This window comes from Acanthaster planci, linkage group LG02 (genome assembly GCF_054643075.1).
Source record: "Acanthaster planci isolate LZ-2023a linkage group LG02, COTS_SCS, whole genome shotgun sequence".
NCBI lineage: Eukaryota > Metazoa > Echinodermata > Asteroidea > Valvatida > Acanthasteridae > Acanthaster > Acanthaster planci.
In genome coordinates, this window is record NC_141778.1 from 30,892,213 (window position 1) to 30,908,487 (window position 16,275).

The window sequence follows — 16,275 nt, forward strand, 5'->3', positions numbered from 1 at the left end:
AGTGCCGATGAAATTCAAATTTCATGATGTAAGTGGTTAATTTAAGCTGATATAACGTATAACATATGGATGCAGATAAGATTATCACTTGTTAACACCAAAAATAAACACTGTGTTTACACAACAAGTTCAGTTGTACCGCACAGCGTTTAAGACACGACTATGCGCATGCGCTGTATGTACACACTCGTGTATGCGCACTTCGATCTCTTTCAGCATCCCCTGCACATGTGCTGGCTGTCGTTTGTAAATGTAGAGAAATCGAACTGTTCAGAGTTGCATTTATTCATTTCTTACACAGGTTTGTGCATATACCGGTAACGTGCATGGATATTTCAGGACCTCGGATGGGTGATAATTTGCTGAAAAAATAAGGCTTTTTAACAGTATTTCAACCATTTTTGTTCCCGTATTAAATTTTAGTAGTTGACTTGCCATTCTTCACGTCACAGCGCATGACTTGAAAACGTGTAGACCACCATTGCCCAATAACGTGTAGTTAATAAACACGGCACCCTTATAAACGTGTCAAAGTGTATAAACAGTGTTATAGCCAGTACACATGTTTTGGTGTTTAAATAATAAACACACATATAGTGTTTATAATTAAAAAGTGTATAAAGACCAAACATATCTATAAAGACCTTTATATTTTATTATAAATATACCTTGCGTTTATTAAATAAAACAGTGTGTTCAGCGTATAAAGATGTCGAAGGTGTTTAACTATGAACGTGTCAAAATGTCGAAAAGTGTTACAGATTTGCGTTTAATTTGCGTTTAGATGTTAAACGCTTGGGTTTTACAGTGTGCACTCAGGGGCAAAGTCTTCCTAAACCTAGACCAAGTATCGTCAAGAAAATGTCACTTTGACGCTAGTGCTCACTCCACTATTTCATTGCGAAAACGTTTCCTTTCTCTTTTTTCCCATAAACCCAATCTAACAGGTATAAGTAACGACATGCAATTCTTTAAAATAAATTGTGATTACATTTACGTTCAGATTCAATGATCTGATAAAGTTCTGAAGACGCTTTGGCCTTTTCGTATTTTTCATTTTACCGTTACTAAGGCAGCATTCACATCGAGGTCGTTAGTTTAGCCAGTCACTTAGAGTAGATTAGATTATCTACTACGATTACCGGCCTCGTATGTGCAAGTAATGGTAGCCCAACTCGACAGGCGGACACTGAGGAGGTAAGCCTCAGGGATGTTCGGGGAGATCATTCACTCTCCGGGAGCTCAATCTTCCGAAGTGACGTAAAGCAGAGTCCGAAAAGATTCATTTTCGTTGAGGGCAACGTCTACGAATTGTTGACGTGGTGCACTTAGACAACGATCTGTATCGTGGTGTTCTATGAAATCTTCTCATGGATTGGCAACGGAACAAAGTACATGTATTACCTTAAGCTAGATTTAGCATGATTTATTTGTCAACGAAAACCTAAGTGCAATGAAATTTATTTGCATTCTTAAACTCTAAATCAATACATTCTTAAATTATAATAACGTTTTATTGGAGAACTGTCGGTCTTTATGAAGAATACAGTTCAATCCGTGGCCATTCTGATAGCATTGTGAGAACAAGAATGTCACCTAAAAATGGTCATTTACCAAAGAGATATTTACCACAGCTGGAAGAGACTTTCAGTCATTTATCATACAACTTGTGGGAAGTATTGTTAGATAACTGCGTTTCCCAATGGCTGCCACGACTTCCAACGTTCGTTTTACTCTTCATTTGATATTTTTTGGATCAAGTAAAGAATCTAGTGTCATCATTGTACATGTATAACTGATACTGACATACTGCCGGTGATTTAATGTACGTGTGTTTGTTTTATACACAGCACTGCTATAAATTCAAACTTGAAATCCTTTAAAGTGAATATTTGTAATTAATCAATAGTCTCTCTACTAAATGTATATTGAAAGCTTATCTTCAGCAAATAAACATGTACACATGCATATTGTTGAGAATTCAAATCGAAATTGCGAACCAACCACAAAAGTGAGTCTACGCAAATGCTTAAGGAAGGCAAAACTGCCATCCAAAAGCTGAACTTGTCTGCAATGCAACGCGACAACAAGGCAACCATAAATCAAGTCGTTTCGGTTTAAGTTCTTCAGAGGATATTACTTGTGAAAGAGGCCTCCCAATTATGTACCGTAAAATTAATCACACACTCGAGTTCAGAGCGGACTTCGGTCAGTCAGTTTTTGGCGCCAGTGTTTATCCTTGTCTGACATTTCGTAAGCAAGCCAACAACAAACCTTACTCGAATCATGAGATGTTATTGAGTTTTTGCTTAATGTAATGTCATACCTCCCCCAAAAATCTCCCTACTTAAAACATCTTTTTGGTATGACTGCATGGGAAGCTGATCATTTCCTTGGGTTCGCAGAATATCTGTTAACATCCATGACCTTACTGGTCAAAGTGAAGCAAGGTATAGAGGGATCCCAATACGACGCTTTTAGCATCGATCTGCGCACTTTCGCGTTTGAAAACGAGGCTGTATGTGTCAGCTTCAATTCTTAATACGATCAGACGATTGAAAGTAAGGAGTTTTTCAGGCTGCAAATTTTTGCGGAAGAGTCTTTCAGGATGACTCGACACGTAAAATCAAAGGAAAAATAACGGCAATTGACCGCGAACTAACGTACCTGCGATGGTTGTGTATCTTGTGCAGTGGGCGTGGTTTAAACTGAAGTGGAGTTACACTTACGAACGGGATACTGCATGTACTGTGTGGACTCCGCGGGCGCGCGCGAAAAAGTTCAATACATAGAGCCTCGGTACCGATGCAGATATGCGCAGACAGCGCTAACGTAAAATCCCTCTATTCATGGCACGTATCAAACGAACGGCATAGTATACTGTCACGTTAACGGCAAAGTTCTAGAAAGAAACAATCACATTTTCGACAATTGAGTTTTTTCTAACTCTTTCACAAACCCCCGATCTAATTATTCCTCCCTTTAAATGTGATTGCCAGACGCCCGCCGCCGCCTTCGTGAGATGAATTCGACTGGTTACCTCACACCAGTGAGCAAATGGCTTCCTTCAGATAGCCATACAGAGTTCACTCAACAAACGTGTGCGGATACCCGCGACCGTGATTCAATAATCGCTCAATACACGCCAAGGAGACGTCTTGACTCTGAGAGCATCCATGTGAAGAAATAAGGCTGTGATTTCTATGACGTTACCTTTGCTTCTAAGGCATGACCTGACAACAAAAATCTGCACTTGGCTTATACATGTACATATGTTGCTTGAGTCAAAACTGCAGGGCTATGGCTGGGTTTTCGTATACACAAATCCCTTGTTGATCAGTGCAATCACGACTGACACACCCGAGTGATGACCTCTCTCTCTCTCTCGGTGGCTCCCTTGACGGTGCCGCTGCCCGACAAGAACTGCCTTGCCCCCGGAACAGGAGGAAACGAGAGAACCGGCAGGGATTAGGTTTTACTGCTTTTGATACCTCGAGGGCAGAGGCAGGATTTCCCGCCAAAACCTCATCCGCGCCCAGAAAACAAAATAACAACAATAAGTCGCCTGATGAGGTTAGCTTGTCCCCACGGGCAGCGCCGATGCAAGACCAAATTACTGCCCGGCACTGCTTGCTCAGGCAGCCACGATCAATTTCCCACGTGTTTTTCCTATTCACTTTTCCAATTGCAAATCGTTGACCGAGTGGCCGGAGCCCGTCTCGTGTACGTCTGGAATCTTGCTGGCCAATATCAGAGACTGGGAAATTTCGATGGTGGGCGGTACGCAGATCATCTCGTGTTTAGGACAAGGAGTGGGGAGGATACATACCTGTCGATGTTAGATCTGTTTGGATGAAGAAACCATAGCGTGTGGAAAAAGTGATTGTGATGCTGGTTGTTGGTACCACCAAAGTTGAAAAATACTTCCATTTAGTATTAATATTAACGTATATTCCATTATAGAATTACGTCGATGTAGTGGTCAAGAGTGTCCGTTCATACAAATTAACTTATTAACTGATTAAATGATGTAGTCTTTCCTCTTAGCTATTTTTATCTGAAATGATCTTCAAAAAAAATGTCCTCTGGGTGATAAACGACTTCTTACAATGCAAATGACTCCGAGCTAGCTTTGCTGGTCAATGTGCAGCATGAAATGGGGGATATTGAACAACTCGTCTTCTCTGATGCAGCCCTGACTGGGGAGGTATGTAAATATGGATTTGTAAAAAAAATACATCAAACCGAAATGATAATGAAACATCCGTGCTTATACCATCAACCTATTATGCGTTATTCATATTTGCCCTGAAAATAATACCGTAATCCATCATGTTGGACAGCCTCATCGTTGGATGAATGCAAATATATTAAATGCAGCTTTCACTTAAATTGCACTGAAAATCCAAACACCTTCATCTTGTTCACTCGTGCAATAATTACCCGCTCAAACTTTCCATTAAGAGTACGTTAGATAAGTATTTAGTAATGCACTCTATCAGACATTACAAATAATTCTTGTGATTGATGATACAAATCTTGAACACCTGCCTTTCATTATATTGTCAACATGGGTAAAAATCTTGCTAAAAAATGAGCTCCTTCCAGACAATCTGCGTATACGGACTTAAGTACTGTCTTTACCATTGGAAATCGTAACTATTCAAGGCAGACATTCTGCTGCCACCCTCTTTCATAAAGAGTGTTGCATCCACACGAAGATAAGCACCAAAAGCACACTAGATTTGGTAAAGCTTCAAGGAGGTCTGCGGTAGCTTTCTGGATTCTGATGGCTTCCGGACAGTTTGGGACATGATATGAAACTCTACACTGAGACGTGGATTATTATACCTAACGTCGGGGTTCATGTTGATGGCCCAAGTCGGGGCTTATGCTGCCAATCCCAGATTGCATATCGCGCTGTCCGTGACTGCTGCACCGTAACAGACATTACTTTGATAACCGATGGTGCAGCCTGTCAACCATTGATGGAGAGATCTAGGGTCTAATATTTACCTAAAAGCCAGTGTACCAAGTAAAATGAGTCGAACCAATATCTGTACAACGTACTGTCAGTATTCCGAGGAGGAAAGTGGGCACATTAATCTAATATGGCCGCTTACCAAATCCAACAAAGACCTGTAAAAAGCACGCGTTTAAGATTACATATCAAACTCTTTCGCCGGTGACTGTGCATTTTGTTTGAAACTGTAAATCTGATGGGGCATTCCGTTGATGAAATTATGTTATATTAGCATTAGTGCGTAGGAGAACAATACGGCAATTTTTAATATGTATTGGAGCTATATATGACTCGGCTTATGGAAATAATCACCAATCAAACTCCCAAGAAAGTGTTTGGCATTTGTCAGGATGCATAGATGTATGACCATTCGGTTTCTGATACTGTCTTTGTCTTTGCATTTACTGTCTCTATGTCGCATATTTTTGCTGGAAGAGGGAAAATATGACTGGGGGCAAACTAAGCCGCACTGCCGGCTTGTGACCATGATCGTCCTAATGAAACGGTGTCCAGACAGACTGGGTAGCTCCTGAGCAGTAGTCTACAGAAAGTGTAACACGTTGTATACGAAAAAGGTTGCCAATGTTTGAGGTGACAGGTACCGTAACACACTAAAAAAAAAACGGCAACAAGAGTTTATTTTGAAATTAGATCTCTTAAGTGTACACTAATGTGGCAAACCTTCCGCACATTTTTTTATCGGGGGATATTTGGGGACATTTCGACAATACGTTAACAATCACAGCAAACATCACTCCGAATGTATTTAGGACGCATATGTTGCAAGATAACGTTTGTAATTCAGCAAGGGTTGCGTTTCTTTCTTCAAATTCGCAAGATTGAAACTTGAGTAGAGGTTTGATGTCAGGGAAATTTCACCATGGAAAGACTATGTAATTATCACTCGTGTTATTAGTCTGTTCCAAAGAGGCGGGAGAAAAAGTCCGTATTAAAATTCAAGGGAAACCCGTTGAGTCAGATAGGAACAAAAACCTCAGTCCAAGTGTCGGTTTGGGGTGGGATTCGAACCGGGGTCAACGAGGTGGAAGGCAAGGAAAGTACCACTGCTCCAAACCGACTCTTCTTTTGAAAATAGGAGAATATGAGACAGGGTGATAGCTGATAAGGAATGATTTTTAGCCATGAAGATTGAAGAGCAGCTGATAGGTTCTCTAACAGGAGCGCTTGGTTTTTGTGTAAGCTTCCATGGTGTGTAAGTGTTAAGGTGAAAAGGGAACGGCAAACCCTGAGATTGGCGTAATCAGAATACTCCGACAAAAATAGCGACCACAAATAGCGGAACCCGAAGAGAGCGAGAAAAAAAATCGCAACATTAGTTAACAGTTATACAAGACGGCGCCCACGTGAATAGCTTCTGCTGGAGAACGGAAATAGATACGTGAACTAAAAACGGGAAACTTGGAGGCACAATGGTTTCCTTCTGAGTGGCGAAACTAAATACGGCTGAGATGAATCAGGGGAGGCTCGACCCAAAGATAACAGAAGAGAAGAAAAACATGACAAGAGGATACCGAAATATCACAAAGCACGCAACAGGAGTGCTTCTTGACACGACATTAAGCCCTGCGTCAGCTCTCTAAAATCTCAAGAGGACTCTCTCGTAGAGTCCCGGGCATCTACAGGATTTCCGCCGGCCAATGGCCATCTGTAATAAGCTCGGGGCAGGCTCCTGACTAAAATCCATAAAGGCATGTAACACTACCCATGAGCACATCTTGATGAAAGCAAGATAAGCTGATGGTTGTTCTATGAGATGACCAACGGGGGGTGCAGACTCGGGCCCACAATCTGAGTAATCATAACACACTTGACAATATTCACAACATGGCTTATAGAGACACGGAGGGACAGGCTCAGGAAAGATGAGACTCCACAAGAACTTGTTAAGAAGTGGTTACCAAAGTTTCACAGGAATAGGCCTACTACCTGTCAAATAGGTTCAAAACCATATTGCAAACCGTGGCGACCACATACAGCCTTTTTATAGAAATTTAATTTGGATTCACACAACCCCGGTATCGTGAAAAGGGTTCAAATTTAGGCGCCAGATTACTGTATGTATTTGAAATCCGTTCTATGCATTATCACAAAGACCACTTTCTTCTGCCGCTGATTTGAATTGCCTGTATGTCGAAGTATTACAACTTTTCCAGACTTCCCTGTCCGGTTTCTCTGCAAGCACTTCTGGGCTAATATTTTCACTGAAAGTGATGTATGCGTAGAAGCTTGCAATTTATTAAAAACCGAAAATGGCTGACCTGTCGTCATGGGAATGACGGCATTCACAGCTGCACCATGACTGGCCTGCCCATTGGTCCACGAGTCTAGAATGCTTTTACCCATGCCAAGACGACTGGTTGAAGCCACGAATTTCTCAGTATGTACAGAATGGCGACATTAAGACGGATCTATCTTGAAATTCAGTCTAAAGCAGAGTATTGATATAATGTGTAACTCAAAAGCTGTTTACCATTATTCGCCAAGGCAGATTCTGTTAACATTTAAACGAACCTAGAATTTTATTCATTGCACGATTTGCAATGTATCCAATTTCAGGAAGATTTGTTGGTTGTTCCAATATGACAGGATTGTATTTCAGTGGGGGGTTCTATCATTACCAAAGGGCACGTTTTGAGATCTTGCATTGACTAGTTCGCCTAGAACAAATGACGGCATCCCAAAAACAAAATAAGCTCAGCAATAAGTCGGATATATACTCCTGGACTTATCCCCACAGTGCCATAGTTATAAGCACTGCTTAATGACGTCGACAGGGGAAAAATGCTTATTGTCTTTCTGCGACAACCGAATCTATGGCCTCTGAAGTGCGGAGCATGATCCCGGTGTCCGATATCGATCAAAGTGCGTCACCACATTGAGGAGAATATCCGGGGCAGACCGTCTGCGCCGCTCAAATGTCCAAAATCATACAGCCGTCCGCAATATGCATAATAAAATTTGGTTCACACGGCCAGATTGGATGAAGAATTCCGGCCACAATGAGGAAAATTTTTCCGAAAGGTGCAAGTTCTAATAATCGTCGCGTCATAACGCAATTATTAAACTGAGCGTACTCTGTGGATTGAGCGTGCCTGGGCATTAAGTTTTTACGGCAACTAAGAGCCAAACGGGCGAGAATAATTCAACATAAATGTTCACGGATTCGAAACAATAGGAAAGGATATAATCACAAAAGGAATATGCGGGAACGCGTCCTCAGAGGGCAAGAGTTTTGCATTACTGGGATAGGGTCGAGTAAACCTTCGGTGCGTTTGTCGTAAATTCAAATAACAAAGCCAGCCTCTGAGGCACCATGAAGCACCATCAACGCATAACCTCTACAAGCCGGGGACAAATCCTGGTAGCCTAATGTATTACAAGCGCTGCAAAAATTGTACAAAATGCGTGCAGGTCTATACAACTCCACAACATATTTCATTTTCTACTATGGCGGGAATTATCAACAACGTAAACACTGTACACGATCGCGTAATTTTTAGACACTGAGGCACTGCCATTTATTGTAGGGCAATAACCTGTGACATAACACCACCTATTCTGTTTTAGACTGTCAAGACGGTCATTGTGTACCCAAAATAGATAGGGAAAAGAAACCACTTACCCCAATCCTTGAGCAATCCAATTTCCATGGGTACTTCTCAACTGTTTGTCTTGCGTCCTTAATCAACAGCCGAGTCTAGAGCATCACGGCTGTAATTACTTGCACTTGCATCTAAGCCGTAACCGAGCAATCCGCTAAATCTTTAGATTCTGTAAGAAGGAGGCAGAGAATAATCTGTCATTTGTGAAGTGCTGGTTTATAATGGGCTGAAAACAGGGACACAGTCACATGTGTCGACCCTTCTTTGACACGAATAGTCTTAAAGAATGTGTAGTATTCACCGATCCCCAAATTACTGAATTACAGCACTTTCATTCCGAGATATACATTGTGTTGGGGAGATGTTCATTTCAAATCTGAGTTTTGCCCTTATAGCAAGAGGTCATGGGTTCTAGTCCCACCCAAGTAAGCTTGTGAATCCTTTTGCAAGGTCTCGGACAAATACTGAGCATGCAGTGTTATGAATAGGGCCTGGTGGTGCGCATCTGGAACCCTTTAGGAAATAGGAAAAATAAAGTGGACCAATTTTAGAATTTGTAATTCTTTTTTTGTTAGTTTACTTCTAAACAAAATCACCTCAGAAAAAGGCCTTAGTAAAATTTTTGCTAACATTAATTTGTGGAAACTGAAACATTACCTGACCTGAAAGAGAATTATCCTGCCAAAATCTGTCCTCTCACTTCCGAAAATCTGAAATAGACGAAGGCAATTTGTTGGTCTCGTATGTAGTTATAACATTTCATAGTCGTCTTTCGGTGAAAGCTAAAATGAAAACAGATAAAAATATTTCAAACATTTTACAATTTATTAGGAATTACACTAAGTTAAAGGAATAATCTGCGTTTACTAACGATTCTAAAGTTTAATCAAACCGTTGCTGACAACAACGGTGTCACAGCAACTAGACTGAATATAGAACCCACTGGCTGCAGGTAGGTGAATCTTTACAACGTTTTACAGTCTCCTTTTCACGTAAGCTCATGAAGTGAAAATAAACGGGCATGACCAAGGAGCCCTAGGAACGATGTTGACGGAAGCGAAAGGTCATCCATGAATTTCATTTTTTACCATTCTCCAGCTGACTTTTCCAAAATATTACTTAAGGAAAATAAAGGTACAATGCTGACAATAGTGTTTCTTCGGACGGTTTCAGGTAGGAATCATTCTTCTAAAAATTATCGAACGTGATAAGACGGCCCAATTTAAAATCCCTACAGGAGGACAGCGCGAGGGTTCCGGAAGCTCGCTGCGTGACCTTTGACTTTAAGGCTCTTTATACGTCAGTGTAAGAGTAAAATCTGTCATTAAGATTTCTTTAAGTCCAAATTGCAGAAACGTCACCCTGAACGTCTCAGATCTTTTCTTCAGTTGACGACAAAAACATTTATATACAATTATGCCGTGTTTCTTTTCTTTTTCTTTTTTTTGGGGGGGGTTAGGCCTATTCAACATTTATTTCAACATTGCCCTAAAAGACACATAAGTAGTACATTGCTATACTTAAAGACAAGAATGCACGTACTTTGATTCAAAACGCATTTAAACAATTGAATTATTACTCAGGAAAAATAATTTTAACACTTGAACACAAAAACAGAGGGGAACATCTAGGTAAGAAGGGTGAAGCTAAAAGCTTCTGTACCCTGACCTGGGACTGACAACGACAAGGACTATACAAACATTAGATATACAGGAATGAGACAAGACTTAACCGTGGCTGAACCCATCTATCTGATGGGTACATTATATAAAAATTAAGTGGCATCACAAATTTTCCAATTATGTATTAAGTAGTGTCATTTTCCGATTTGGTTAGGGTTTTCCATCAAAACAAGAAACAGAAATTCCCTTACAAGACTTTGTATTGAGTACAGTCATTTTTGGAACATGTCGAATTTAATTGTGTAACCTCAAAAAGGTATTTATGTACACAATCGACTCAAAGAAGACAGTCAAGACAGGAAATCAACTCTGAGGGAAAGCAGGATCTTCCAAGATGAAGTGCAAGGTACGCAGGAAACTATGGAAAACATGCCTTTTAAACCGCAGCGGAATATATGTTCGCAAATGCCTTCAGCGCCAATGCACTTTTATCCCACCTGGAACCGTTGACGCGATGGCACGTCGCTAACATCCATCGGACTAAGATGTATAATGTCACTGGGGTCAGGACGTGCTCTTCCGATGTTTGAGCGAATTTCTAATTAAATGACTTGTCCTTCGGATTTAATAAATCTGTTTGATCCTGACCGCTAATTGTAAAGGCTTGACGGGATTCTAGTTCATAAAGAAGGTCTCTCGGTGTCCGACTGTGCCAACCTTATTCCAAAGAGAGAAAATAATGCATTTTTTGTAACACGGGCACAAAACATTAAGTTAGTGTTAAGGCAAAGGCCCAGGTCAAAGGTAAGCCCGACAAATTCACATTGTCCTTCAAAGAAATCTTCGGAAATCGCAGTACGACACAACACATGAAATCTCTGCCGAGGAATCGTCGTCGTACAGATTCTGCCAGTAATAAAGGTTGCTTTATAGGATTTCAGTTCGGCCAATCATCCTGTGATGCACATGGTTACGGCACCTGGTCGATTTAAAGTAGGTCCACTTGCACCCAAATTCGGTTTGTGAAAACCCCGATGATTGGATTATTGCATTAAGGCAAAATCCCCGAACTACACTCTCGGCTATAGGAGTTCGACGCCGTTTACAATTAACATATGGGTGGTTTCTGGCATAATCTGTGACATGCTAGTGGTGCGGGATGTTGCTCTCTGCCCATACAACAGTGTGATATACGTGTAATTGCCGTATAGAGATTTGAATCAAACTGATGATTATATTGTACTGTTATATCAGTCAAAATGTGATTTTCTATCAGTTGAAACATTAATTCTACGAATGACAGACGTTTAGTTCGAAGCAAGCAACAAAGGTCACTGATATCAACTTGTGAACCCACTTTGAGGTATTCAGTTCTCAGAAAGATAGGGACCCCCCTGAATAGCCTTTTAGCCTTCGGCAGGTGCTACCAGCGTAAATCATACAGGTTTTTGGCCCTGCAGTCTCAAGATGCGGAAACGCCGAACAGCGGACCTGTACTTCCAAGAACTAACACATTACACAGACCACGACACACTCCTCTGGACTGAGTCGCTGTCCAACTAACACCTGATCAAGCAGACGGCTAATTCCTTCGCTTATGGCGGAGGACTTCTCAGTTCTGAGAAATCGAACGAAATTCATCCCGCGTTCGATTGTGCCTCCCTAATTAAACGTCCACTTTGTGACAGGAATAACTGCATCCATGCCTTCCGGATGTTTCATCCATACTGATAATTTAAACGTGGCTGGGTTTAGACTTTTATGCATTGTGCTCTGGAAAAGAACACATTTCAATTCTTAAACGGGCACGTTCGATCTAATTTTTCTAAATGCAGTTCTTGTAAATGCACGTTTTAAAGCCATTTAACCCGATTTTTAATTTTCATTTTGCCATTTTAAATGCATTTTGGTGCCTTTTATATTTTATACAAATTCAGATTTAATCTCTAGGCAAATCATTATGTCATTCCTGGAAGTTACTTCAGCATTTAAGCCATTTTCTGCACATGGCTGTCTTATAAGTAAATTGGTTTCCTTTAAAGGTTTTGTTATCGCTTGGGATTGTGCTCAAGAGAGAAGAATTTTCCCACAAAATAAATTGAATTAAAAAGAAATGACGCACATCTTGAATCACTTACTGCCTTCCCCAGAATCAATCAAAACAAATGTACTCATTCGTCAGGAAAGATTGAAAACTGTCAGTTGATTCATGCAAAGTGACTGTGATTTTTTTCACTTCGGAACGTATTGTGCATTCTCCGCACCTCTTATTTGTAAGGATTACTTGGTTTATTCTTAATGGAAAGTGCAGGGTTTTAACACTGAAAAAAATTCCAAAGTTTTTCCTGTATCAAATGAGGGCGCTGTTGTTGTAATTTGACATTACGGGAAACATATAAGACTTAAAGGTTTTCATGGTGAAAGAAACTAGATCTATAGTAAAGATTGCGGTAACACCATGTATTTATCTCTTCTTTGAGTATGTGTGGTTCTGAGAAGAACCGAGGAATAACTCGACGTTTCGAACAGTCTCCTGAAGACGGACAGAGTACACTGTTCGAAACGTCCAGTTATTCCCCGGTTCTTCTCAGAACCACACATACTCAAAGAAGAGATAAATACATGGTGTTACCGCAATCTTTACTATAGATCTAATTACGGGAAAACGTTGTTCATCTTAGGGGCTTTCTGTTCAAATGTGAACCAAAAATTTCCTTATTGAAAATGTTTGTGATAAACCTTACTCACTGGAGATGGCCATAGACGGAGAGAACAAGGCATCACCCGAGAGGCCAAATTTACGAAAGAAAATATCCCGAATTTGGGCAAATCTGTGCAGATATAGCTCAACACAGGGGCTTGCCCACGTAATGTTCACTCTCATGCCTTCGTGCACCACGTAGTTGAGAGTTAGCGCATGCGCACTCGATCACTTTATTGTGGATTTCGAGCAAGGCGACGCGGGACACCGTTCCTTTGTAACAAGCAACAGAACGTGACCACAACTTTGCCAAATTTTAGCACATGCGCACAAACTAAACGGAAGGGGTGAACATACGTGTGCCTTGTTTAACATTATAATTATGCAAAGGTTCACAAAATGTGTTACCAAGTACAAGTAATAGCATACCGATGGACACTTTAAAAGATACCTTCCAGAACCCAATATATAAAACTGCTGCTCTTTAAAGTGGAAAGGGAAATTTATGTTATTAATAATCTCTGCGAATCAACTGAATTATTTAGAGTACGTTATAGCGTGTATGGGGAAAAGTCTTTGTAACTACACATTTTTTCATGGAAACTTTCAGGAAACCGACTTTCCTCCATTTGAGTAAAAAAAAAGTCAGGAAAACCACAACTAGGTGTTGGGGCATGTAAGATCACTTAAAATAATTATTCAGCCCAGTTCTTTAGGCCGCTAGACCTAGAGCTATGTTTTTGTGATTGAAAGTCGGACAGAAGCCACCAGAATGCGCGCCGTCTGGTAGTATGCATACAGTCTGAATGTCCATGAGTTTCTTGAGTTGAGCTGCCGGACAATTCGAAATGGGCAAGCCTTTCCGACATCTAATTTTGTTCCACTGCACAGTTTGAGTAAACACAATCAATAAAGTGAAAAAAAATGAAAGGTGGTTCTGAATTGGGTGAATATTGATTACTTGTCAGGAAAACACAAAACCCTTCAATCAATTCAATGGAAACAATAAACCCAAAATCACGCGACCTAATCTGTAAAAATACACTCGGTTCAATATTACGCCGCCGGGCGCAGTTAATGGGCAAACTGGAGAGAGACCGACAAAACCTGTTTTACAACTGATAAAGAATGCGACATCCTCTTATATACCGCTGTACAGTGTTGCAGCACTTCATTCATCTGAGGTACAACTTGCAGACGATGTTTTTTAATAATTCGCTTTCAAGCCACTGCAATATAAGATACACAATGAGGACAAACAAAACGTCCCTGTTTTAAAATTAAGATGATGATCAAGTATTAATCAACTGCATTGCGTTCCTGCACGGAATAGGATGACGTAAACGCTCTTATATTGTAACGAATAGGTCTTGATGAAAATGTACTCCAGTATCTTAATTTGATATTCCAACGTCTGGAATTCCAAATTAAAATAAATGAGACAATACTTTTCGCTAAAGCAATCAACTCTCGCCTTGCTCTCTCGCCTGTTTGTGAAATGCCATTTTTTAGCTGGCAGTTGTTCTCGATTTCGTTGTAAATCTACCTAACCATGATTCTCTCCTCGGGCCGGATGGGGAGGTTGAGCACGACGTCTGCCCGCAAGCGCGTGGAACATGATGATGTCTGGGCCACAGGTCCAAAACCATAGAAAGGGAAAGTCGATCTAATAAAAATGACTGCTGCAGACGACTCTACCCGGACGGTCTACTTTGCCCTGCCCGGAAGGGATTTGTACGCTGCTCCATGACATGGACATGATTACTCCTAAGGAAATGAATATCCTTTTAATTTAATTCAATGGAGAGGAATAGGTTACTGCACCTATGACTTCAACTGGTCCCTCGAATAGATTCACTCATAATATGTACATCATAAACTGTGACGGTTGTACACTGGGGAGGGCCGTACGCGGTGTACCACTGACAGAGTTGAAATCAATGCAGCCGTTTAAGAGGTATTCTCCATGTACTGAACTCCATTATCGTGACAATCAATTGAAACTGTACACGTGTAAATTACTACCGCAAGTGCTGACAAAAGACAAACATGCCGTCGAGATAAAAGCGGCAGAACACGACAGCAGTCTCCAGAAAAAGTATGTGCTAATTTGAAACTACTAAATCAATTTCGTAATTTATGCTGTAGTTTGAAAGCGCGAACGTGAACGTACCCAAACTGTTAAAACAGTTTCTTTGGTTTACTGAAACATTAAGTACTGACGCAACCTCCTTGCACGAAAGTGCTGGCATGCTGAATAAATTGTATGAGAAATGGCGGAACGCGTCTTTGAAAAAGACCAGCACTCTGGAAAACTCAGCTTAACCCCACTTTCATTGGCCGAAATGCTTTGCACAGGGACATAAGTCTCATTATAACTACCTTTTGCACGGCCTAGGCTATGGTTTGTTGTTTTCTAAATATGGCTGCCCAAGTTAACGGCCCAATGTCGAGCAACTTCGTACGTAACACCGTTCTCGTGAATGCTATAAACTGGCTCCACGATCAAAACGTTCGATTCTCATGTGGTAATTAATACATACAGAAATTCAGTTTCTAAGACACTGCAACGCAATACAAAGCAGGCAGGTTCTTAACACAAAAAATGAAAGGCATGATGAGTCATCTAAAGTATTTGGGTTAGGCTTCATAATCATAATGAAACTCAAAGCATTTTACGCGCTGTGACCTTAAGCATTAGCTGAAAATCCTATAAGCAAGACCTTTCAACTTATCGTTGCTTGGTAGGATAAAAGCAACTCACCTTGAATTGACAAGTGCATGGTTTAATTTTCAATTCTCTCCGTCTCTTCGTCTGTACCTGACGTCCATGCAATGAAACTCATAGTGAGCCGCCATGTTTCAATGAAGTTTATGCGCTGTGCGTCACTACCATACATGACACGTACATGTACGTACGTGCGCACGGAGCTAAGCCGTCGTCGTCCTGTGTGCGGAAGAACAATGGAAACACCTGGGGCGTCAACGCGCTGACTTTTTGACCAATTACAGCGAAGCAAAGACATTCCGCGCTTCCCGAGGGACGAGGGGAGAGAGTCTTTTTTCCAGCTCCAAAAATAAATTAAAATTTCTGTAGTTTTGATTTGATTTGACGGGAGTGTGGGTGTTGCATATGATAGATTGTAGAATTATTTGATCAACATCATAAATTTATCTATTTTTTCAGATTGATTGATCACTCAATTGGTTGATATCATGGAAGATATAGATGTTAAACCTTCCAACAGTTTTAACATAGGATTGGCTGCAGTAATACTTCGAGTGACGTTTATTCCCCAGGGGACG

The 16,275-nt window shown here is 40.8% G+C and overlaps 1 protein-coding gene across 6 annotated transcripts in view; it reads right to left on the minus strand.

Moving 5' to 3' along the window:
- The window catches only part of LOC110976980 (thyrotropin-releasing hormone receptor-like), a 191,224-nt gene extending 175,303 nt beyond the window's left edge, over positions 1-15,921 (minus strand). For all 6 annotated transcript variants that reach the window (XR_015424594.1, XR_015424593.1, XR_015424595.1 and 3 more), the window contains exons 1-3: positions 15,734-15,921; positions 9,309-9,428; positions 8,667-8,815 (exon numbers count right to left, since the gene is read on the minus strand). The gene's annotated coding sequence lies outside the window, so the exon portion shown is untranslated. The remainder of the gene's footprint in view (positions 1-8,666; positions 8,816-9,308; positions 9,429-15,733) is intronic.
- Between the last annotated feature and the right edge of the window lie 354 nt (positions 15,922-16,275).